This window comes from Oncorhynchus clarkii, chromosome 6 (genome assembly GCF_045791955.1).
Source record: "Oncorhynchus clarkii lewisi isolate Uvic-CL-2024 chromosome 6, UVic_Ocla_1.0, whole genome shotgun sequence".
Classification (NCBI taxonomy): domain Eukaryota; kingdom Metazoa; phylum Chordata; class Actinopteri; order Salmoniformes; family Salmonidae; genus Oncorhynchus; species Oncorhynchus clarkii.
In genome coordinates this window covers 73,865,776-73,891,743 of record NC_092152.1, presented here as the reverse complement: position 1 = coordinate 73,891,743, position 25,968 = coordinate 73,865,776, and the positions used below count along the sequence as shown (strand labels likewise).

At 42.8% G+C, this 25,968-nt stretch overlaps 1 protein-coding gene across 4 annotated transcripts in view; it reads right to left on the bottom strand.

Moving 5' to 3' along the window:
* The window catches only part of LOC139411600 (adenylate cyclase type 2-like), a 77,557-nt gene extending 55,321 nt beyond the window's left edge, over positions 1 to 22,236 (bottom strand). For 2 of the 4 annotated variants that reach the window (XM_071158162.1, XM_071158164.1), the window contains exon 1: positions 21,917 to 22,077. The gene's annotated coding sequence lies outside the window, so the exon portion shown is untranslated. Of the gene's footprint in view, positions 1 to 21,916 lie in introns of all 4 variants that reach the window. The other 2 variants (XM_071158165.1, XM_071158163.1) reach the window with 2 other exon arrangements.
* Positions 22,237 to 25,968: the final 3,732 nt, after the last annotated feature.

The following is a 25,968-nucleotide window of genomic DNA, read 5'->3' as shown; positions in this document are numbered from 1 at the left end:
ACATATAAATATATGGATGATCGATGGCCGTGTGACATAGGCACGATGCAGTAAGTGTCGGAAGTCGGAAGTTTACATACACTTAGGTTGGAGTCATTAACTTGTTTTTCAACCCCTCCACAAATTTATTGTTAACAAACTATAGTTTGAGATGAATGTACTTTGGTGCGAAAAGTGCAAATCAATCCCAGAACAGCAGCAGAGGACCTTGTGAAGATGCTGGAGGAAACAGGTACAAAGGTATCTATATCCACAGTAAAACGAGTCCTATATCGACATAACCTGAAAAGCCGCTCAGCAAGGAAGAAGCCACTGCTCCAAAACCGCCATAAAAAAGCCAGACTATGGTTTGCAACTGCACATGGGGACAAAGATCGTACTTTTTAGAGAAATGTCCTGTGGTCTGACGAAACAAAAATAGAACTGTTTGGCCATAATTACCATCATTATGTTTGGAGGAAAAAGGGGGAGGCTTGCAAACCGAAGAACACCATACCAACCGTGAAGCACTGGGGGTGGCATCATCATGTTGTGGGGGTGTTTTGCAGCAGGAGGAACTGGTGCACTTCACAAAATAGATGGCATCATGAGGTAGGAAAATTATGTGGATATATTGAAGCAACATCTCAAGACATCAGTCAGGAAGTTACAGCTTGGTCTCAAATGGATCTTCCAAATAGACAATGACCCCAAGCATACTTCCAAAGTTGTGGTGAAATGGCTTAAGGACAACAAAGTCAAGGTATTGGAGTGGCCATCACAAAGCCCTGACCTCAATCCCATAGAAAATGTGTGGAAAGAAATGAAAAAGTGTGTGTGAGCAAGGAGGCCTACAAACCTGACTCAGTTACACCAGCTCTGTCAGGAGGAATGGGCCAAAGTGCACCCAACTTATTGTGGAAAGCTTGTGGAAGGCTACCCACAATGTTTGACCCAAGTTAAAACATTTAAAGGCAATGCTACCAAATACTAATTGAGTGTATGTAAACTTCTGACCCACTGGGAATGTGATGAAAGAAATAAAAGCTGAAATAAATCATTCTCTCTACTATTATTCTGACATTTCACATTCTTAAAATAAAGTGCTGATCCTAACTGACCAAAGACAGGGAATTTTTACTAGGATTAAATGTCAGGAATTGTGAAAAACTGAGTTGAAATATATTTGGCTAAGGTGTATGTAAACTTCCGACTTCAACTGTACATATGAAATGAGTAATGTAGGATATGTAGACCTTATTAAAGTGACATTATTTAAAGTGACTAGTGATACCTTTTATTAAATCAATTTATTACATTCATTAAAGTGGCCAGAGATTTGAGTCTGTATGTTGGCAGCAGCCACTCTGTTCTTAGTGATGGCTGTTTAACAGGTCTGATGGCCTGGAGATAGAATCTCTCGGTCCCAGCTTTGGATGCACCTGTACTGACCTCACCTTCTGGATGATAGCGGGGTGAACAGGCAGTGGCTCAGGTGGGTGTTGTCCTTGATGATCTTTTTGGCCTTCCTGTGACATCGGGTGATGTAGGTGTCCTGGAGGGCAGGCAGTTTGCCGACCGCACAAAGGGTTGTGCGGTCTGCGTTGTGCAGACCGCACAACCCTCTGGAGAGCCTTGCGGTTGTGGGCGGAGCAGTTGCCGTACCAGGCGAGCAAAGAAGTTGTTTAATTTGCCTGGGAGCAAGACGTCGATATCCGCGACAGGGCTGGTTTTCTATTTGTAATCCGTGATTGACTGTAGACCCTGCCACATTCGTCTTGCGTTTGAGCCGTAGAATTGCGACTCTACTTTGTCTCTATACTGAAGCTTTGCAGAGGGAATAGCTACACTGTTTGTATTCAGTAATGTTTCCTGTCGCCTTGCCATGATTAAAAGCAGTGGTTCGCACTTTCAGTTTTTTGCGAATGCTGCCATCAATCTAATGTTCAGATGCAACAGTTCATTACTGTAGCACTAGACTAAAGCTTTTAGATCAGAGGATTAAAATTCCCCCTGTGAGTCACAGACTGACTTCATCCATCCCACCATACTATTTAATTCCTAGTACTAGTGTACAAGGCCCATCATTTAATCTGGTTCCACACACAGTTCATCTTCTCATTGCCCCGCCACCCCACAGTCTCTCCACAGGCGGTCCTGAGGTTTAGTCTCTAATAGAGATGGCATGTGGATTAGGCCTACTAGCCTGGTTCAAGTAGACTGAACGCCGCTCATAGAGATCCTATTAAATTAATATAGTGTTCCAATTCCTAAGGTCTATGACGCCGCTACACTCAGGCGCTGTAGTTTTCAGTCTGGTTTAGCCAGGCTAGTGGATTACAGCTTCACCACAAATCAAAAAATGTAATCCTCCAGTAATTCCTCCAGAGCAGCAGCAGCTGAGGGTCTTAGGGCTCTGGGTCAGGCAGACGCTGCCTGCGGGTAGGTCTGATGGCCACATCTGTCCTCATTCTGGGGCTTAACATATACAGACAGTTCACATCAGTTAAATGGTGCCTTGTCGTGAGGAGAGATGGGCTTATCGTACAAGTGTCTTTCGGTGCTTGAAAAGCACTAGGAATAAAACACGTTTTATCACCAGGCAGAGCTGGGTTCAAATAAATATGCATTTGAGTATTTGTAATACTTATTTTTGGTGTATTTTAGAATTTTTAGCCTACAATTTGAAACTATTTTCAAATACATTATTTGAAATGACTCTAGGACCAAACAGACCAGCGTTATTTCTATGCTTCCCGTTCTTAAGTTCTGTTTTTGCATCTTTTACTTTCGGGTTTGTTCAACAGCTTCAAACAGCTGAAAATACTATAATATTGTTTATGGAAAATATATTTCAGAGGTTTAGATGGTACAATGATTCTCTACACAACGACTGATTGTTTTGTCAAACTGAAATTAGGCTATTAGAATTTCAGCAACCAATAAATGGCGGAGCGATTTCTGCATAATGCATGTTTAAATGCATGAATTTAAATATTTGTACTTGAAAATACACTTGTCTGTGTATTTCAGTATTTTCAAATACATGCCAATATTCAACTACTTATATTTTCTAAGAAAACATATTCAAATACTTACTTTGAAAGGTTTTTGGAAGTAATTGAAATATCCTAAATAAACTCAGCAAAAAAAGAAGTCCCTTTTTCAGGACCCTGTCTTTCAAAGATAATTAATTTGTACAAATCCAACTAACAGATCTTCATTGTAAAGGGTTTAAACAATGTTTCCCATGCTTGTTCAATGAACCATAAACAATTAATGAACATTCACCTGTGGAACGATCGTTTAGACACTAACAGCTTACAATTAAGGTAGGCAATTAAGGTCACAGTTTTAAAAACCTAGGACACTAAAGAGGCCTTTCTACTGACTCTGAAAAATACCAAAAGAAAGATGCCCAGGGTCCCTTCTCATCTGCGTGAACGTGCCTTAGGCATGCTGCAAGGAGGCATGAGGACTGCAGATGTGGCCAGAGCAAGAAATTGCAATGCCCGTACTGTGAGACGCCTAAGACAGCGCTACAGGGAGACAAGACGGACAGTTGATCGTCCTCGCTGTGGCAGACCACGTGAAACAACATCTGCACAGGATCGGAACATCACACCTTCGGGACAGGTACAGCATGGCAACAACAACTGCCCGAGTTACACCAGGAACGCACAATATATCCATCAGGGCTCAGACTGTCCGCAATAGGCTGAGAGAGGCTGGACTCAGGGCTTGTAGGCCTGTTGTAAGGCAGGTCCTCACCAGACATCCCCGGCAACAACGTCGCCTATGGGCACAAACCCACCGTCGCTGGACCAAACAGGACTGGCAAAAAGTGCTCTTCACTGATGAGTCACGGTTTTGTCTCACCAGGGGTGATGGTCAGATTTGCGTTTAATGTCGATGGAATAAGCGTTACACGAAGGCCTGTACTCTGGAGCGGGATCGATTTGGAGGTGGAGGGTCCGTCATGGTCTGGGGCGGTTTGTCACAGCATCATCGGACTGAGCTTGTTGTCATTGCAGGCAATCTCAACGCTGTGCGTTACAGGGAAGACATCCTCCTCCCTCATATAGTACCCTTCCTGCAGGCTCATCCTGACATGACCCCCCAGCATAACAATACCACCAGCCATACTGCTCGTTCTGTGCGTGATTTCCTGCAAGGCAGGAATGCCATGGCCAGAAGAGCCCGGCTCGCAATCCCATTGAGCACGTCTGGGACCTGTTGGATCAGAGGGTGAGGGCTAGGGTCCTTCCCCCCCAGAAATGTCCGGGAACTTGCAGGTGTCTTGGTGGAAGAGTGGGGTAACATCTCACAGCAAGAACTGGCAAATCTGGTGCAGTCCATGAGGAGGAGATGCACAGTAGTACTTAATGCAGCTGGTGGCCACACCAGATACTGACTGCTACTTTTTACCCCCCACCCCTCCCCCTTGTTCAGAGACACATTATTCCATATATGTTAGTCATGTCTGTGGAACTTGTTCAGTTTATGTCTCAGTTGTTGAATCTTATGTTCATACAAATATTTACACGTTAAGTTTGCTGAAAATAAACGCAGTTGACAGTGAGAGGGCGTTACTTTTTTTGCTGAGTTTAGTATTTGAACCAATGATGTGTAGAAATCCAGGACTGTGGATAATATGTAATAGCCAATGAGAGGCTTTGAGGCCTCCGGCCACCATATTGGCACTCCCCAGAAGGAGCAGTCCTCCATAGGAATTAATGGAATTCTAAAGCAATTCAATAAATTACATATTTTTAAAGAATTTCTTTGTTGTAGTGGGGTCAATAACATTAGTACCCCTAAAAAATATATTAAGGAATATGTCGTTTTTGTTATTGTCATGTTCATGGCACTTAATATAATTTAAAAGTATTTATTAAGGTGTCTGTAGACATTAATAAATGCATTTCTATAGCTTCCCAAATCTTTTTTTTTTTTTTTTTTAACAATGGAGGAGTACCAAAATGGCTGCATGGTTTCTTCAAAACAGCACCCCCCTGTAAGTCATCTAGGGTTAATACATATAATTAATCTGAACCCAGGTCTGTTAAAGGGACAGGGGGTTAGGGGTCACAGGAAAGCACAGCAGCACCTAAAATATGTAGGATTGAGCAAAGATTGTGATTTCTGACTTGTAACCTCAGTAGCAGTCTAGGCAGTGACACTGGTGACTTATTACAGAAAGGAGACAGACAGTAATGTCATTCAGGCACGGTGGCCTTTAAGTTGATCTCATAGGGCGTAAAATGTGTCCTCTTTAAGATGTTGAAACCACTTAAGAGATGTTGAAGATGTAGAAACCACTTAGAGATGTTGAAGATGTAGAAACCACTTAGAGGTGAACAAGTCTTGAAAATGGTGGTGCAGACTGCCTGTTTGCACAAATAGAGGAGTCCATGCGGTGTTGTAAATTAGAACACTATCGGAAAATTCTGAGCATACCGTGAAGGCCTGAGGCAGTGCTTAGAAGCTTTACTTCCAGTTGATGCCAAACATGTCAGTGCATTGATGTGTGTGTGTGTGTGTGTGTGTGTGTGTGTGTTTGAAAGGAGTGTGTGTAAATGGCAGCTTATGTGTGTATGCAGCATGGGAGACTTTAAAAACTTAGTGACGTGGGTGTGTAGTGGGGATTTGACAGCAGGGAGTGATCGTCGGTCACCCCCGTCTGCCAGAGAGCCAGAACACTCAAAGCTAGCAGCAGCTGCTTGGCTCAACTCCAGTCCTCCAGACTCAGCCATTGAGTACCAGACTAGAGAGTCTACTCCAACACACACCCTCCAGACAGGGCCACAGAGAGCAGGGCCACAGAGAGCAGGGCCACAGAGAGCAGGGCCACAGAGAGCAGGGCCACAGAGAGCAGGGCCACAGAGCAACGGTTAAGCCTCACCCAGTTATTGTTATCCCCTGCTGATGACAATAGCTCCAAAAGATGACGTTGGAGAGGGCAACTCTGTATGCACCTTGAGTGTAGCAGAGAGTACACACTGTTAAGCTCTCAATTACAGCTGTGCTGCGGAGAACAACCAACCAGACAGCAGGAGTGACGCAGGAGCAGCTCAGGGACCACAGGGAGCTCTCATTACACTCAATGCCTCCTCTGAGGACCACTGGAGTGGATGTGGATGGAGCCAGGAGAAGACTAATGCCTAATGCATCCCCCTTTCCTCCCCATCCCCAATGTGCACGAGTCCTGTCATCATTGTTGATTAGGGCACAGCCTCTTTGTCTGTATCTGTGTCCTTCGTTGAGGCCTGCCCAGTGAATTATCACTAAACATCTTGATCCTAGGATGGAGTTTCGTATCTACACTAATATATCCAGATTTCCTCTCAGGTCTTGAGCCTTATACTACTTTATGTGTCCTGTTGCCACAGAGACTCGCACAGCTCTCAACGCACCCTTGGTCTGTGCCACCGGGCAACCCATATGTGCAGAGCTAGGGTTACAGTTTTTTTTTTAAAGCTCCTCCTGTATTCACCAAGGAATGTGACCAAAAAAGACAACCACACAGTCAGGAATGTCTGAAGCAACCAGCACCCTTCCTGGTGGAGAGTTTCCTACTGTGGTAGAGAGTTGAGCTAAAGGAGAGGCTACTGTCTATAGCTGGGTGTGTCTGGTGTACTAGAGACTGTTGTGGGGCTGGAGAATGGAGATGGCAGCCTACTCCTCTGCCTCAAAACGAGTCATTGCCACATGCCCTTACTCAGTGTTTCTCAGTCAAAATCATACAAGTGTGAAGTGTACACGCCAAGTGTTACTTCTAGTAGTGTACCATATCAACATGGTAATGACTCATTTCAGTTGTATGATCTTGACTGGGTGCTGTTAAATCCCTAGAGGCTAGGACACCAATGAAACATGTTTCCAGGAAATAGGCAACAGTATATCAATGAGCAACCGAGCTGACTTTAAAAGCAGCTAAGTCTCAGAGGATGGAAGATCGTTCAGCCTGAACGCCACAGGAATTTCCTCCTTTCACTGGATTCCACAGCTCCATTGTCCAGAACCTTCACTGGTTTACTTACCGGCTGGTGTTAGAAAACAACACACATGCTCACTTACTCTTTCACTACACAGATGTGTCTAATTAAAAACAGGACACTGACTTGAAAACTGCACACCAAGAGCCATTATTCTATGCCAGGAGTACACAACTCTTACCCTACGAGGTCCGGAGCCTGCTGGTTTTCTATTCTATCTGATAATTAATTGCATGCACCTGGTGTCCCAGTGCCTGATTAGAAGGGAAGAATGGGGGGGGGGGGGGGGGGGGGGAGCAGTGGAACAAGCTTCGAAGTTCAGATTTTAATTTGAGGGTTCTATGCCATTTAGCAGTTTCTCCTTTTTTAGAAAGAAGGTATTATCCTTCTCATGGCATTAATTTACACACCAGAGCAGAAGCATACATTACTCTCGATACAGTTGTTATAGTCCTCTTTCCTAATTGTATCACCTCTCACAAGAATGGCTTGTTTGGAATGAAAACCATGCCTACAGTAGGAGTGATGTCATGGAAAGATTCTGAGCTATGCTGGTACTGTATGAGTCGTAATAACATGCGCGCACCCCCGTCTCTCAACCACCTGTGGATTACCCGGCAGTGGTTCTGACAGCCTTTAAATGCCTCTAATATAAGAACATAGAAAACCAGACAACAGCAAAGGCAACCAAGGTAGAGCAAACTTAATTTCCCCTTTCTCGGTCTCTCATTCCCACTCTTTTTCCTCACACACACACGGAACTGATTAACCCCACTTATTCTTGCATTCAGAAGCAAACAACAGAGACATGGTTAAGTGTATTACAGAGTGGAAGTGTCAATAAAGCCACTAATTCACATGCATAAATCAGCTAACAATGGGACAAATGGATCTCCAAATGAATCCTGATGGCTTTTGCACACTGCATCCAAGCATGTGGGTCTACTTTTGCATCAAAATAGTCTTGTCAAGGCGAACCTTAGTCAACACCGTAGTCAACCACACACAGTCTCATTTCCTTGGCAACCGTGATTCATTTCCCTGACAACAGGGCAAGGACATCTTCAAGAAGGGAAGCGTCAGTCAGCCTCAGTCTTTGACAAATTGTCATTGAAAGCAATGATTGATGTCATTACCGGAGCACAAAATATATAAATGAATCTGTTTTCTGGATAACTCTGTTAGAAGCAGGCTATGGTTTTGTATCCAACAAGGACCATAGGAGCTGATCGTGGACTACAGGAAAAGGCGGGCCAAACAGCCCCCCATTAACATCAACGGGGCTGTAGTGGAGCGGGTCAAGAGTTTCAAGTTCCTTGGTGTCCACATCACCAACGAACTATCATGGTCCAAACATACCAAGACAGTCGTGAAGAGGGCAAAGCAAAACCTTTTCCCTCTTAGGAGACTGAAAAGATTTGGCATGGGTCCCCAGATCCTAAAAAGGTTCTATAGCGGCACCATCGAGAGCATCCTGACCGGTTGCATCACCGCCTGGTATGACAACTGCTCGGCATCTGACCGTAAGGCGCTACAGAGGGTAGTACAAACGGCCTAGTACATCACTGGGGCCAAGCTACCTGCCATCCAGGACCTATATAATAGGCGGTGTCAGAGGAAATTTACATTGACACCCACCCCCCGAACACTGCTGTACTCGCTGTTTGTTTGTTACCTATGCATAGGCACTTCGCCCCCACCTACATGTACAGATTACCTCAACTAGCCTGTACCCCTGCACACTGACTCTGTACCGGTGCCCCCTGTATATTGCCTCGTTATTCTTATTGTGTTACTTTTTATTGTTACTTTTTATTTTAGCCTACTTGGTAAATATTTTCTTTTCTTGAACTGCACTGTTGGTTAAGGGCTTGTAAGCAAGCATTTCACGGTAGTCTACACTTGTATTCGGCGCATGTGACAAATAAAAGTTTGATTTGATGTAATTTTCAGTTCAGTCCACCAACTATGTTGCAATAGGCTTAGAACTCCAGAGGTTTACAATAAGCTTAGAACTCCAGGTCAAGGAACCTAGATCACTCATACCTTGAAAAGGGGATCGACCATAGGCCAGGGGATTCAAAATAGCAAGGGCATTTTTATAGCTAAAGGTTGTGCTTTGTCAGCTGGAACAGGGTTTCCCCAAATTCAGTCCTGGGGCCCCCCAGGTGCACGTTTTGGTTTTTGCCCTAGCACTACACAGCTGATTCAAATAACCAACTCATCATCAAGCTTTGATTATTTATGTAGTGCTAGAGCAAAAAACAGAAAGTGCACCCAGGGTGGGCCCCAGGACCGAGTTTGGGAATCCCTGAGCTGGAAGACAGAACATACTTAGTTGGCTTGATGAGTAATGTATTACATGAAGATGTCCAATTCACCTCTGACCTCATCTGAAATCAATGCTCTTCTCATCTCTCCACTGTCAGGTAGAGGCCAGTGCATCACATACAATTGATGACAGTCCTGGTCCTTGTGTGACTGACAGCATGATAAAAGGATGATATGTGGGGTGGCGGCCACATCTAGAGGATCCAGTTGCTCGCAGGGCAAAACACAAAAGCATCCATTCGCTCACTGTGGTGCGGTCTTCTCAAAACAATAGACCAGCCAAAGTCTATCCAAACCCTGCATCCCTTCCTGCCTCCTCCAGTTTAGGGTCACTGTGTTCCTCACTATTCAGCCAAACAGGTCCTCAACAACCTCTCTTCAAATGCATTGTACTTCCATATTAGCAAAGTATTCAGATAAACACTCACCAAACCAAGGACCGCACCCTCTAATCCTCTGTTCCAATAGGACAGTAATGCCGATGAAGTCACTCCACTTATTCATACTTATTTGTTCCAACTCTGACTAATCCTCAAATGGCATTGTCTTTGATAAAAAGGATACCCAGCTAAAATACTGTAGCTAGGTGAGCTGTGAACAGCTTGGAATCGTCAAATGGCACTTATCCAGGTAGGGTGCCGTCATAGGCATAACACAATGTCCTTGAGCCGCAAGCATAAAGAACGCAAAAAAATAATGGGATCGAAAAAGAGAATAACCCCCACACAGAGACACACACCCACAATCATACGCTAGGCAGAAGCACGCACACAGTGACTCAGACTACTTACACACATGCATTGAGTTGTCATCTCTAGAGCATATGTAGAAGTATTTGTAGCCAATTGCACACGGACTGTGGAATTTAATCCATCCCAACATTTAGGGAGTGTGAGTTCACGTTGGAATGTTTTATTGCCCAGCCCCATGATGGTGGATTCTGATGAGTGGTTTCACAAGGGCTACCAGTGGTTTCCTGGAAATGGAACAATTAACTGGACAATAACGTGAAGAGCACTTTCTCCACTGATGGGATGGAGTACTCCAAGCACCACATCACTATAACACCCATCCATTTCAAACGGGAGAAACAAATGAGCCCTTGCAACAAAGACCCATTTATGTTACTTTACAAAAATTATGATACGGTCAAATATTTATCCTTTTTGGAATGTGTATACCACATCAAGTCTAATTATTGAAAGATTGAAAGAGAAGTGTGACGACACAATTATGCATGCAAGTTTTTAATTTCATACCTCCTTGCCATACTTCTTATAACGATTCATCAAGTCTATATTTTTTTTCTTCTGAAAAGCACATATGGTTTTTAGTCTATAGGATTCAAATAGTGAAACTGCCTTGGGGGCGTATAAGCCTGAGTGGGAGTGTCCTCTGCTCTTCAAAAGAGACTGCCGGTGCTCAGAACTGCAGCCTGAGACAGAGGGGCTCAGGGTAATGCTAGCTGGATGAAATCTGTATCTAACAGCTGCTACACTGCATATTTCAATGCTACACACTTTTACATGCAAAAATGTGGGGCTAAAAACAAGCATTTCGCTGCATCTGCAATAGCATCTGCAAATCTGTGTACGCGACAAATAAACTTTGATTTAATCTTTTTGTAAAACATTTAAATCTAAAGCCTATTGGAAAAGAAAAACTGGCACATGCAAACTAATCTGGTCACGACTTGTTTGAAAGTGTTGAAAAGAAAGCACACCCTCCAACTGTGGGTCTGCTTTAGGGGAATTTAACTAATTTACAGTGCTGTCAGAAAGTATTCAGACTCCTTGACTTTTTCCACATTTTGTTACGTTACAGCCATATTCTAAAATGTATTAAATTGCCCCTCCCCCCTCCTCATCAGTCTACACACAATAACCCCATAATGACAAAGCAAAAACGGGTTTAGACATTTTTGCTAAAAAACTGAAATATGACATTTACATAAGTATTCCATCCGAGCAGTACGTCATCAGGGTGCAGGGTGCAACAGAACATTGTATGGACTACACTCGGTGTGTTGTTTATATTACTTTTTTTTCTCCATTAAATCGATTTTAATCAGAACTAAAGTTTCATTGCTAAGGATTCCACGATGCGGTTAGCCTTTACAGTTGGGACTGCAAGATTGTGTTCCATTTTTTTGCGTGGATTCCGTGAGTGCTAGCTGGCTGTACTACATACACCTGTCAGCGTTGTGGAAAAGACTCATTATCTTTTCGTAAAACAACTGGTTGCAGTAAGGAGATCCTGAGGGAAATCGACTAGTACCAACAGTTTTACGCTATGGAGGAACAACATACTCCATCATGGAAAGATCCGGCTACCTCAAAAAAATAACTTTAACCCAACAAAAACTTTAACCCACAAAAAAAAAGAAAAACAGATTAATCTACAGACACGGACGATTTACTTACCGTTGAAGTAGAGGCTAGTGCTCTGGCTGGAATCCATGCAACACTGGAAAAGTTGTGTGTGGAGGTAGCAGGGCTGAGGGGGAGTTTGGAGTTTAGCCAGAGTAAAATTCTCACGTTCCAAGGAGAAAACAAGCACTCACAGCCAAGGTAAAAATCCACGATTCCAACATGGATTGTCTACTCAGGGAAAACAGGATGATGGAGTTGCTACTAGACAAAGTCGTAGCATGCGTGAAAATCTTTTTTTTCTGGGATTCATGAGGACGCATCCAATAATCCAGAGGGGGGGGGGGTCCGAGAATTCTTGCTATCCGCCTTGAAACTTCCTATAGAAACTGTAAACAAGGTGGCTTTCCACAGAGTACACAGACACAGCGACAAGACCAAGGGTCCCTGACCGATCATTGCAAAATTTGAACACTACCAACAAAAGGAGCTAATCAAAAGCAGAGGAAGGGAGCTTAAAGGGACCAAATTCGGTCTCAATGACCAATTTGCAAGGGAGATAAACGAACGTCGTAAAAGACTGTATCCGGAACAAAGGCAACAAAGGGAGAAGGGTAAGTGTGCCTTTCTCAATGTGGACAAACTCTTTATAGATGGACAGCTATTCTGAGCCAGAATGCAATCGGATCATCATCTAATTGGCATTCACACAACTCATAGATTTTCCACGTGGCGGGGATATTATAAATTTAATCAGTTTACTGGAGGACAATTTATTTCTAACTAACACTAAATTATTTATAACTGAATTTTTTCAGTATCATATACAGTTGAAGTCGGAAATTTACATACACTTAGGTTGGAGCCATTAAAACTAGTTTTTCAACAACTCCACATATTTCTTGTTAAAAAACTATAGTTTTGGCAAGTCGGTTAGGACATCTACTTTGTGCATGACAAGTAATTTTTCCAACAATTGTTTCCCGACAGACTATTTTCACTCATGATTCACTGTATCACAATTCCAGTGGGTCAGAAGTTTACATACACTATGTTAACTGTGCCTTTAAACAGCTTAGAAAATTCAAGTAAATTATGTCATGACTTTAGAAACTTCTGACAGGCTAATTGACATAATTTGTCAATTGGAGGTGTACCTGTGGATGTATTTCAAGGCCTACCTTCAAACTCAGTGCCTCTTTGCTTGACATCATGGGAAAATCAAAGGAAAATCAGCCAAGACCTCAGAAAAAAGAATTGTAGACCTCCACAAGTCTGGTTCATCCTTGGGAGCAATTTCCAAAACACCTGAAGGTACCAAGTTCATCTGTACAAACAATAGCACGCAAGTATAAAAACCATGGGACCACGCAGCCGTAATACCGCTCAGGAAGGAGACGTGTTCTGTCTCCTAGAGATGAACGTACTTTGGTGCGAAAAGTGCAAATCAATCCCAGAACAGCAGCAAAGGACCTTGTGAAGATGCTGGAGGAAACAGGTACAAAAGTATCTATATCCACAGTAAAACGAGTCCTATATCCTACATCGGGACAAAGAACGTACTTTTTGGAGAAATGTCCTCTGGTCTGATGAAACAAAAGTAGAACTGTTTGGCCATAATAACCATCATTATGTTTGAAGGAAAAATGGGGAGGCTTGCAAGCCGAAGAATACCATCCCAAACGTGAAGCACGGGGGTGGCAGCAGCATGTTGTGGGGGTGTATTGCTTTAGGAGGGACTGGTGTACTTCAAAATAGATGGCATCATGAGGGCGGAAAATGGATATATTGAAGCAACATATCAGTCAGGAAGTTAGAGTTTGGTCGCAAATGGGTCTTCTAATGGACAATGACCCCAAGCATACTTCCAAAGTTGTGGCGAAATAGCTTAAGGACAACAAAGTCAAGTTATTGGAGTAGCCATCACAAAGCCCTGACCTCAATCCTATAGAAAATTTGTGAAAAAGCGTGTGCGAGGAAGGAGGCCTACAAACCTGACTCAGTTACACCAGCTCTGTCAGGAGGAATGGGCCAAAATGCACCCAACTTATTGTGGGAAGCTTGTAGAAGGCTACCCACAATGTTTGACCCAAGTTAAACAATTTAAAGGCAATGCTACCAAATACTAATTGAGTGTATGTAAACTTCTGACCCACTGGGAATGTTATGAAAGAAATAAAAACTGATTTATTTCAATCATTCTTTGCTATTATTCTGACATTTCACATTCTTAAAATAAAGTGATGATCCTAACTTACGTAAGACAGGGGATTTTTACTCTGATTAAATGTCAGGAATTGTGAAAAACTGAGTTTAAATGTATTTGGCTAAGGTGTATGTAAACTACAGACTTCAACTGTACATGTAATAGTGCCAGACATGCACCCAAACATATACAGTTGGCATTGCTGTTATCATTTTAGTTGTCCTTTGTTCTAAATGTAGTGATTTTTTTAATAACAGTTTTTGCATTGTTATTTAGTGTTTTCTTGTTCTCTTGAGTTCATTCTCTTTGTTGTTGGTGCATTGGGGGGGGGGGGGGGGGGGGGGGGTATTTTCTTCTTGGTGGGAGGGACTGTGGGAGGGATCACAAATGGTTGAGGGACAGCTGAGGGACAGGGGGGGGGGGGGGGGGATCTTGGAGGGTTCGTTCGTTCGGGTTCACGTTTTTTGGCCTGGTGGGAGATCTGTCAACGTGTTCTCGAGCAGAGTATTGACCCTGGATGCTTCTGTGTGTCACTCTGAATGGGAGTCTGTTGGATGACTGGTATGATGTAGTTGTTGAGCGGCTTCACTGCAAATATATTGTATGTTTCGGATATTCAATAAAAACATATTTTTTTAAATAACTATATATGTATATATATATATATATGTATTCACTTTGTTGAATCACCTTTGGCAGCGAACAGTGTTGAGTCTTCTTGGGTATGACGCTACAAGCTTGGCACACCTGTATTTGGGGAGATCTCCCATTCTTCTCTGCAGATCCTCACAATCTCTGTCAGGTTGGATGGGAAGCATGCTGCACAGCTATTTCCAAGTCTCTCCAGTGATGTTTGATCTTGTTCAAGTCTGGGCTCTGGCTGGGCCACTCAAGGACATTCAGAGACTTGTCCTGAAGCCACTCCTGCGTTGTCTTGGCTGTGTGCTTAGGGTCATTGCCCTGTTGGAAGGTGAACCTTCACCCCAGTCTGAGGTCCTGAGCACTCTAGAGCAGGTATTCATCAAGGATCTCTCTGTACTTTGCTCCGATCATCTTTCCCTCAATCCTGACTATTCTCCCAGTCCCTGCTGCTGAATAACATCCCCACAGCATGATGCTGCCACCACCATTCTTCACCGTAGGGATGGTGCCAGATTTCCTCCAGACGTGACGCTTGGCATTTGGGACAAAGAGTTTAATCTTAGTTTCATCAGACCAGAGAATCTTGTTTCTCATAGTCAGAGAGTATTTAGGTGCCTTTTGGCAAACTCTAAGCGGGCTGTCATGTGCCTTTTACTGAGGAGTGGCTTCCATCTTGCCACTACCATAAAGGCCTGATTGGTAGAGTGCTGCAGAGATGGTTGTCCTTCTGGAAGGTTCTCCCATCTCCACAGAGAAACTCTAAAGCTCTGTTAAAGGGACCATCGGGGTCTTGGTCACCTCCCCGACTAAAGCCCTTCTCCCTCGATTGCTCAGTTTGGCCGGGCAGCTAGCTCTAGGAATAGTCTTGGTGGTTCCAATCTTCTTCCATTTAAGAATGATGGAGGCTACTGTGTTCCTAGGGAACTTCAAGTCTACAGAAAATGTTTGGTACCCTTCCCCAGATCTGTGCCTCTACACAATCCTGTCTCGGATCTCTATGGACAATTCCTTCGACCTCGTGGCTTGGTTTTTGCTCTGTCAACTGTGGGACCTTATATAGACAGGTGTGTGCCTTTCCAAATAATGTCCAATCAATAGACTTTACTGCAGGTGGACTCCAATCGAGTTGTAGAAACATCATAAGGATGATCATTGGAAACAGGATGCACCTGAGCTCGATTTCGAGTCTCATAGCAAAGGGTCTGAATACTTATGTAAATAAGGTATCTGTTTTTATTTTTAATACATTTGCAAAAATGTCTAAAAACCTGTTTTCACTTTGTCATTATGGGGTATTCTGTGTAGATTGCTAAGGATTTTTATTTATTTAATCAATTTTAGAATAAGGCTGTAACTTAAAATGTGGAAAAGGTCAAGGGGTTTAAATACTTTCCAAAGGCACTGTATACAAACTACAAACGCAACACGCACATGATTTCAGAGATTTTGCTGAGTTACAGTTCATAGAAGGAAATCAGTCAATTGAAAAATATGAATTAGGCCCAAATCTATGGATTTCACATGACTGGGCAGGGGCACAGCCATTGGTGGGCATAGGCCCAGCTAATCAGAATGAGTTTTTTCGCAAAAAAGGGAAATACACCATCGTAGACAAATTAACATTAAATTCTCTGGAAACATCTCTGGTGGACATTCCTGCAGTCAGCATGCCAATTGCATGCTCTCTCAAAACTTGAGACATCTGTGGCATTGTGTTGCATGACAAAAATAGAGTGGCCTTTAATTGTCCCCAGCACAATGTGCACCTGTGTAATGATCATGCAGTTTAATCAGCTTCTTGATATGCCACACCGGTCTAGCAAAGGAGAAATGCTCACTAACAGGGATGTAAACAAATGTTTGCACAAAATGAAAAATAATCTTTTGTGCATATGAAACATTTCTGGGATCTTTTATTTCAGCTCGTGAAACATGGGACCAGCACTTTACATGTTGCGTTTATATTTTAGTTCAGTGTACAGCTGATGGCCTTTTGAGGAAATCTAACTCAATATTATTGACAGACTATGAAAGTTGAACCATTTCTGACAGTTAAAAAGACCACATGACAAGTCTGTCCTGAGGTAAACTAATGAGTAACAGCTCCCTCAGACTTGTCCATCAGCGTGTGAGAGCACAGCAATGACATTCAGAGTGAGCCAGAGATCTTAAGGCCGGTGCCTGGCATTCCTTCAATACATAACACTCAGCAACTCCTTATATACAGACTTCTCGTATGGATCCAGGCAATTAGCCAGACCACCTGGTCACGTCTGTGTCCTAGGGTCTGTACTGAAGTCTCTTTTGTTCACATCTCAAGAGATGTTGTCAACGTTTTATGTGACACGGGGGAAATTAGCCTGTTTGATTTGGGTTTGGTGGTGATTAGTGCACTCAACGATTATCCAAGTTGACTACTGGAGTCACAGCCCAAAATCATATGACAACCAAACTCAGCTACCATACCCCTGTACTGCACAACCAAGGCATATACTGGGAATAGATGAAGGAGGTCAACCCTTCCATCTAGTTTCCCATCTCTATGTTTGCGGTGGCAGGTAGCCTAGTGGTTAGAGAATTGGGCCAGTAACCGAAAAGGTTACTAGATCGAATCCCCGAGCTGACAAGGTAAAAGAAATCTGTTGTTCTGCCCCTGAACAAGGCACTTAACCCACTGTTCCCCTGTAGATCGTCATTGTAAATAAGAATTTGCTCTTAAGTCACTTGCCTAGTTAAATAAAGGTTCAATTTAAAAAAGAATCACATCCAGTGGTCTGATAATCATCATTTAAATGAGGTGTGAAGACTGCCTGGCTAGCAACTAATGCACATGCTGGGTAGGTAGTGGTACAGCACACAAAGCACAGTCTGACTGCAGGTGTTCTGGGCTGTAATAAGAGTGTCATTGACTGTAGAGTAGCTGACTGAGGAATAGAGGTAGTAAGACTATAGAGTAGCAGACTAGAGGCTCAGTCTGTCCTGATGCAACAACAGCGGTGATAATGGTAGGCTGAGTCAGACAGACAGGCTGAGTCAGACAGACGGCCAACTGTCTGTAGTGTCCTGACTCTTGGCTGAGCAATGAGCTATATCCTAGTCAGTGTGCCAGCTCACAGTATGCCAGTAATGATACAAATGTTTGCAATGTGGCTCAGTTGGTAGAGCATTGCGCTTGCAAAGCCAGTGTTGTGGGTTCGATTCCCACAGGGGACCAGTACAAAGAATATATGTACTAACTACTTACTGTAAGTTCCTCTGGATAAGAGTGTCTGGTAAAATGACCAAAATGTTTTCATAATACACAGTATTACTGTTAGCTGGACTCATTTGTATATAAAAAGGGCATACCTTCAAATTTAAATAAAACAAATAACACTTGATGTACATAATGATACTAGAACTTCAACAGGTCAACAGTGACATGTTGTGACCTACAGGTAATGTGATTGATTTAATGGAAACAAAGTCAATCCTCCCACAGAACACATTATATTAGTGCATGTCTGTGACAAAGGTAAATGGTCAAGTTGGGCCTTTTATAACAGAGGAGTTAAGAACAGCCTAAGGTTAGTATGTAGATGATCATATAGAATGGTCTCTTTTATCCCCTAGCTGCTTCGGAGGAACTTTGCTCGCAATAATGTCGTCCTCATGCCCATCTTTTTCAGGGGGTAAACTTCCTATGCTTACAGAACACAAAAGAGGCGGATATCCTGGGAGTGACAACAGGGGGACTTCACCCAAAAGGTCATGTCCACCCAATGCTCCTTTGACCTCACAGCTATGTTGAAGGGAACAGGTATGGTGAACACGACTTGCCAAGCGGCACACAGCAAATAGATCAAACACGTTCTGCGTTAAAGCATTCAACAGCAATGGAAAGCTAAATGCACAGTTATAGCCTACCTACATCCAACCCTCTCCTAAATCATTTTTTACAACCAGACATAACATAGAGGAATAAATCCTCTACCAAAACAACAATACGTCTGCTACATAAATGTCATTACTTACCTAGAAACTTTGTTTTGAACGAATAAACCCATTGTTTTTAGTCCATTTTCATATCTCACTGAGAGTGCATAACATTCTGCCAGTCTGTGTTGCATGCGCACAGTATGATCATGATGGATGGGTGGTTGGGGTGAGGGCTATGGTGCAGCAGGATTAGTAGAAGGCCTTGGCTGGAGGCCCTGCAGAGTTAATGAGTCAGATTAGTCCTTATTGTGTGTTCCCAGGGATTAGCACACTGGCCACACTGAAGTCTCCTCATGTCAACCAAGAGGTGGGGGGGGGGGGGCAATCGAAGGAGATGGGCATATTGAGACGGAGGACAAGAGACCTTTATCAATTGTGTGTGTTTCGGTCTGATTGTTTGTGTAAACAGTGCTCCAGCTAGGGGGCGTTGGTAGGGGGGCACAAATTCTTCCCCAGGAGATACAGGAAGGAAGTATTTAGCACTAGGGAGAGGTAGATATGTCTGGACCCCACCCAAAAGCGATAAGAGAGAGGATCAGGCAGGGGCCGGCCAAATCATCATCATGCCAGTATCTGCTCGGAGGCTAAACTTTCATTATTTTATTAATTGAAACACACAAAGTAAACTCTCTGTGAAACACTGATGTACAGAAGCAGAGGGAGCACTAAAGCAAATGGAGCATCCAGGAGGAGTGGCACTAGTCGTCCACACAGGAGAGCTAGTAGGGGAGAGTGTGTGTACATGTTCCACTACGTGGGGGTGGCTCTGACAGATTGTGGTGATCCCCGTTCTCAAGAGAACCTGCAAACAGACACTTTCACTTCCTGTTGTAACTGCCTGTATATCTTCACTGTCTGTACTGTCTTTACCACCAATGGAAAGATGTTGAATTCAACATGGCGCTGCATACAGCATGTTCCTCATCGTGTCTTCACCCATACTGTAGGTTCCATGACCCAGTTGAATATATTTCTTCCTCCGATCCAGTGGATTCAACGGCTAAACTGTTGAATATATTTATTCCCCTTTAAAATCAGGCCCCTAAAAGTTAAGGATTTTAGGGAAGTTAATAATTGCTGACAAATCAGAATATTTGTCTGCAATATGGTCCGGCACGCAAACAAACAGGATCAGACAGAGCCATACAGGACAAACACCCCACGATGTAGGAAAAACAACTCAGGCAAAACAATGATTAGAGATTCAACACAAAACTCTCAATGAGGATGGAAAACCTGGCATCTGTCCAGCCAGTGTAGACGTGTTCCTCAGTGTAGTACTGAGGCCTGCTCTGCTCCGTCCCAACTCGTCAAACTGTCAAATCTATCAAAGTACCAGCCTTTCCATAACTACCGCAGAGCAGTAGACAACACATTACGGAGAGAACACAATAGATAATTACATCAATGGAAAACGTTAAAATACTTCACTGTTTAGACTGATCTGACTGCTCTACTACGAGGACACTAAACACTGACCCATGAGCAGCAGGCCCCTGCCTCAATGTGTCTGTCTGTATGTATTTAGTGCTGGCAGGTGCTTACATTTCTCCACTGAGTCAAAATGACAATGGGTTAGTGATGTAATCAGCCAAATGATACACATAGCATATACAAACCCCAATGTATGCACTGGTGACATCTATATGCAGATGGTTCTTCTTTGCTAGCGCAGACGGAGCTGTTTGACATAAGAGTCATTGAAATGGCTTCAATACCTTGGGTTTAGTAGTCTACAAGCAGCTTTATTATCCCACCGTACAACGCAATTACCGACATGTGCCTGTTCGGCAATGCTTTGGTCGGATAGTTTTGATTCGGAATGCACCGTTTGCATCTACAAACTAATTAAATTTGGTAAACAATAAGCAGGGCTGACATGTTATCTTTTTTCCATGTAATTCAATTGGGGGAAAACAATCATGGCTATGCATGAAGGTGGATTTAAACAGGCGTTTGCAAGTTACAGTGAACATGACAAAAAAGACGGCAATATCTTGTCTCATCCTTTGCCGCACAGCTGGGTGTAACAGCAGGCCACTGCAGACTGTAGTGCCTTCAACTTAGGTCAGAATGGGGCATTGGCACAACCCGAACAGAACCATCCTCAGTCCGGATCATTTCCCTTGTGTGGTGAATTGCATATAATATGTTCTACTGCTAGTTTGAGATAAATACTCGGTCTAGAAACATGGGTTAGGGAATGCCCTACTTACACCCCCAGTAAATTGAATATTTTTTAAGCTAGGCTCTTTTCCATAAAAATAAACCTTGCTCAATCTCATGATTAGACTGCTTGGTAGCCTACTAAGAGGGAGAACCTCAGATGTTCTTTTTCATTCTTCCAACAATTTAAACATCTTATGAGTTAAATCCATATGGGCAAATCATATGGGCAAATCAATGCACACCACTCACCATATGGGCAAATCAAGGCACACCACTCACTATTTCTAATTGTAACATAATATGGTATTATTATGTGACGAAACACATTGGAGGCTTTCAGATTTCCTGTTTTTGTATGGAATAAGGGGAAGATTCATCCTGCTTATCTCCCATGGACAGGCCACTGAGAAGCAAAGGAAACCTGATAAGCTGAAAGGGGAAATATATGGGGAAAAACCGTAGAAACCCCACTCTTAAAAGAGATACTGCTGCATATCTATAAAAACAGCCTTTATTATTTCCTAATTAATGGGATCGTTTTTAGATGGACATGTAGTCAGACACTACAGATCTGGTCCCCTATATTTTGATAAATATGTGTATAATAATAATTAAGGCTACCATTTGGCAAATCCAAAAATGATTTTAGGTTGAATAGATTGTTAGATGTGTACTTGAGCAAATATGTTTTATAATGCGCTACAAAACAAAAAGGTAGGTCCCCAATTAAAAAGATGACAAGGGAAAGTTGATTCAACCGTCTTCAAAAGGGATACGATTTTACTAGTCTCTGCTCTTCAGACCACGGCTGCCCAATTCCGGTCCTGGAGGGCCGAAACACTTCTGATGTTTGTTTCTACCTGGTTGTTAATTGCACTCACCTGGTGTCTCAGGTCTGAATGAGTCCTGACTTGGAGGATGAAAACCAGAAGGGCCGGAATTGGGAAGCCCTGCACTAGAACGACTGGTTGCCTCCCACAATGTACTACCTCTCTATTTAGTACTTACGTAAAGCGAAGGTGAGACTGCGATATGTGGTGGGATTTGTAGGCCACATTAAAAACCAACATTGTAACACGGATAGACAACATAGAAAAATATAATTTGAAATGCGCCACCTAAATGTATGCTCAGAAAATGTGACAACTTTTTTACACTGGGGTAGCCTACCACAAAGAGAACATTCCTCAGTAGTTTACATCGTATTATCACTTGGGCAAACCCAAATTAAGAATGCGTCTTACCTGTTTGAAGGAAAACGTATACCGGTAGACTCGAAATATAGAATGAACGTATTCTAGAGACGACTTCGTAGTGGACGAATTCTTCTCTTGTCCACTGCAGTTAAATTGTAATTCCACTGCGAGCGAAATGTTCTCTGGGTCCCCGTGCGCTCTTGAGGGCTTGCTTTTGAATGCGGAAAAGATGTTCATCAAGATTCTACGGTGTACTCACACCCACATGAAGAGCGAACAGAAGATAGTTATATCGGTTTTGCCCCAGCCATTCCCCTCTCATGGATCAACTGATTGTTAGGCGCTTATGAGTTGCACAATTATGTAACAACTGGGGGAATATCAATCAAATGCGTCTCACTGTGTGAAATACAGCTCATCGTGGTAGTGAGGGACATCTACTGCCAGTCTACATAGCAGCATTGCACTTCGTCTTCTGTGCTGCGTGAACACTTTTCCAATCAAATAAAAAATATATACTTAAACCACTGACTAGATAAAGCAAGCAACACCTGTCAGGGAAGACATGTGCTGTGTTTATACACGCAGCCCAGTTTATTTTTCCACTCATTGGTATTTTGAAAAATCACATCAATATATTTTTCAATTTCTATCAGAATTATGCTGCCTGTATAAACGCAGCCCACGTGACTCCCCAGATTAGTGTTGCTTGCGTGATTGTCTTTACATCTATTGGTTTAAGTACATTTGTCTGTTCCCCCAGTGGTTTTGCAAATTTTCCTACTAATGGCGGTATTACTTACCTTCTGTTACCGCTTCCTTCCTGTTAGGGGTGCAGGAATAAAGCACCAGGGAGCAGCAATATACCTTAGGACGTCCAGGAGTTTCAATTATTGTACTGTGGGTTTTATTGCATGGGTTTGAATAGCTGTAGAAACTACAATTTGGATGAGTCGATACAGTTTTGTTGAAGTACTTGCAGTGAGAAGATATGATTACAGATTGTGACGGCACAGATAAGTCATTGGGTGTTCCCTGACTTGTGTTTCCTAAGTGTCAAATCAAATTCACAGATAGACTGCATTTAGGTCCAAACTGTACTTTTCCAAGACAATATTTTTTAACCATCTAAAAACGCCCAAATATGTTGTCTAACATATTTGCTAAAATAGTAATAGCTCAAATTAGACATTCCTATTATGTGTATAAATGTAATTACAGCCAGTGGATCATCTTGTGTTTCACAACCCTGGTTCTCCAGTAGCCCCAACAGTAACCCTTTTTATTGTAACCCTGGACAAGCACACCTGATTCAACTGATCATCAGGCAGGTAGCCTAGTGGTTAGAGCTTTGGGCCAGTAACCGAAAGGTTGGTGGATTGAATCCCCGAGCTGACAATGTAAACATCTGCCAATCTGCCCCTGAGCAAGGCAGTTATCTCACTGTTCCCCGGGTGCCGAAGACGTGGATGTCGCTTATGGCAGGCCCCGCACCTCTCAGATTCAGAAGGGTTGGGTTAAATGCATTGTTGTACAACTGACTCGGTATCCCCCATTCCCATCAAGCCCTCAATGAGTTGTCAAGGGCAACAACAAACCTGTTGTGGTTATGGAAACAGTGGTTATCTAATGCACAGACAGTGCATTCGGAAATGACTTTATCCACATTTTCTAAAGTTAGACTTATTCTAAATTGGATGTTTAAAACGAAAATCAACACAAAATACCCCATAATATCAAAGCAAAAAAGGTTGAGACATTTTTGCAAATTTATAAAAAATAAAACATACCTTATTTACATAATTATTCAGACCCTTCGCTATGAGACTCAAAATTGAGCTCCGGTGCATCCTGTTTCCATTGATCACCCTTCATGTTTCTACAACTTGGGAGTCCACCTGAGATAAATTCAAATGATTGGAAAGGCACACCTGTCTATATAACGTCTGACAGTGGATGTCAGAGGGAAAACCAAGCCATGAGGTCGAAGGAATTGTCCGTCGAGCTCCAAGACAGGATTGTGTCCAGGCACAGATCTGGGGAAGGTTACAAAAACATTTTTGCAGCATTGAATGTCCCAAAGAACACAGTGGTCTCCATTATATGGAAGAAGTCTCTTCCAACCAAACAGAGCAAGCAGGGGAGAAGGGCATTGGTCAGGGAGGTGACCAAGAACCCAAGTCTCTCTGACAGAGTTCCTGTGTGGAGATGGGAAAACCTTCCACAAGGACAACCATCTCCGCAGCACTCCACCAAATCAGGCCTTCATGGTAGTGGCCAGACGGAAGCCACTCAGTAAAAGGCACATGGCAATCTCCAAGGGGGCTGTCAAAAGGCACCTAAAGTACTCTGACCATGAGAAACAAGATTCTCTGGTCTGATGAAACCAAGATTGAACTCTTTGGCCTGAATACCAAGCATCACGTCTGGAGGAAACCTGGCACCCTCCCTACGGGGAAGCATGGTGGTGGCAGCATCATGTTGTGGGGATGTTTTTCAGCGGCAGGGACACTACTCAGGATCGAGGGAAAGATGAACAGAGCAAAGAACAAAGATCCTTGATGAAAACCTGCTCCAGAATGCTCAGAACCTCAGACTGGGGCGAAGGTTCCTACCAACAGGACAAAGTCCCTAAGCACACAGCCAAAACACCATAGAAGTGGCTTCGGGACAAGTCTCAATGTCCTTAAGTGGCCCAGCCAGAGCCCAGACTTGAACCCAATCAAAAAAAACTCTGCACAGACCTGAAAATAGCTGTGCAAGACTCTCCCCATCCAACTTGACAGAGCTTGAGAGGATCTGCAGAGAATATGGGAGATATTACCCAAATACAGGTGTGCTAAGCTTGTAGCGTCATACCCAAGCAGACTCGAGGCTGTAAATCACAGCCAAAGGTGCATCAACAAAGTACTGAGTAAAGGGTCTGATTACTTATGTAAATGTCATTTCAGTTTTTGCTTTGTCATTATGGGGTATTGTGTGTAGATTGAGGGGGGGGGGGGGGAATTTAATTAATTTTAGAATCAGGCTGTAATGTAACAATGTGGATAAAGTCAAGGGGTCTGACTACATTGACTGACGCTGAAGAAAAGGTCTAAATGCAGTATGAAGGTGCCAGCTGTGAAGAGTCGAGTAATGCCACCATCTACAGGTTAGTTGTGGAACTGCAATCAGATGTTGACATACCAGACATTTCAGCGAGGGGTTGTTGACACATTAACAAAGAGGTGTTTGTTTGCATTATATTCTGACCAAAAACTCTGCTCCCTTTTAAAGTAGACCAGCCACATATTAAAACAAAATGCCGCAAAACAGCAACATTGGTACTGTACCTGACCAATTATACTTCCCCAATATCCCACTATCCAAATATAAGATACAAGAATATGGTCTCTCGTGTTAATACGTATAACATGTATAGTACTATATATTCATATCATTAATAGAAAAATACATGAACAAATACACATTTTCATAATGGGTAAATTACCAAAGGGAAAATAATAAATTCCCACACCTATGGATCTTAGACATATTTCAAGTGGAGAATCTTTCTAAAATCATTATGTCCTCTACCTGTAATTCTATGAGTCTGGGAGAACCTCTAAAAACCATCACTGTTGTTGTATAGGGCTGTGTGTATGAATGAGTGATTTAGGCATACTGCTAACACTGTTAGTGCATCCCAAATGGCACCCTATTCCCTATTTAGTGAAAGTAGTGTACTAATTCAGGAAATGGGTATAATTTGGAAAGAAGCCTGTCAACACATTGAGAGAGCAGCCAAGTAGAAATAGAATGCTGATGATTTATGTTGGCAATGAAACCCAAACCTGCCACTACTCAGATTAGCAGGCAAATGTGCACATATATATTTGCCTTGAATCCGTAGTATCCTGTAAAAAGTCAAACCATTCTTGTGATAATTTCTCAAAACATTTCTGCATGTTTGTCTTTTTTTGTACAAATCTTTGTATAATCTGATTACAAGCAAAAAATAACCGCCCATCCCAAAAAATTATTGTCTCCACTTACAGATTGCATTTTGGGGTTTAGTCTTTCAATCTGTGTACTTTTCTCCCCTTTCTTTAATATATATA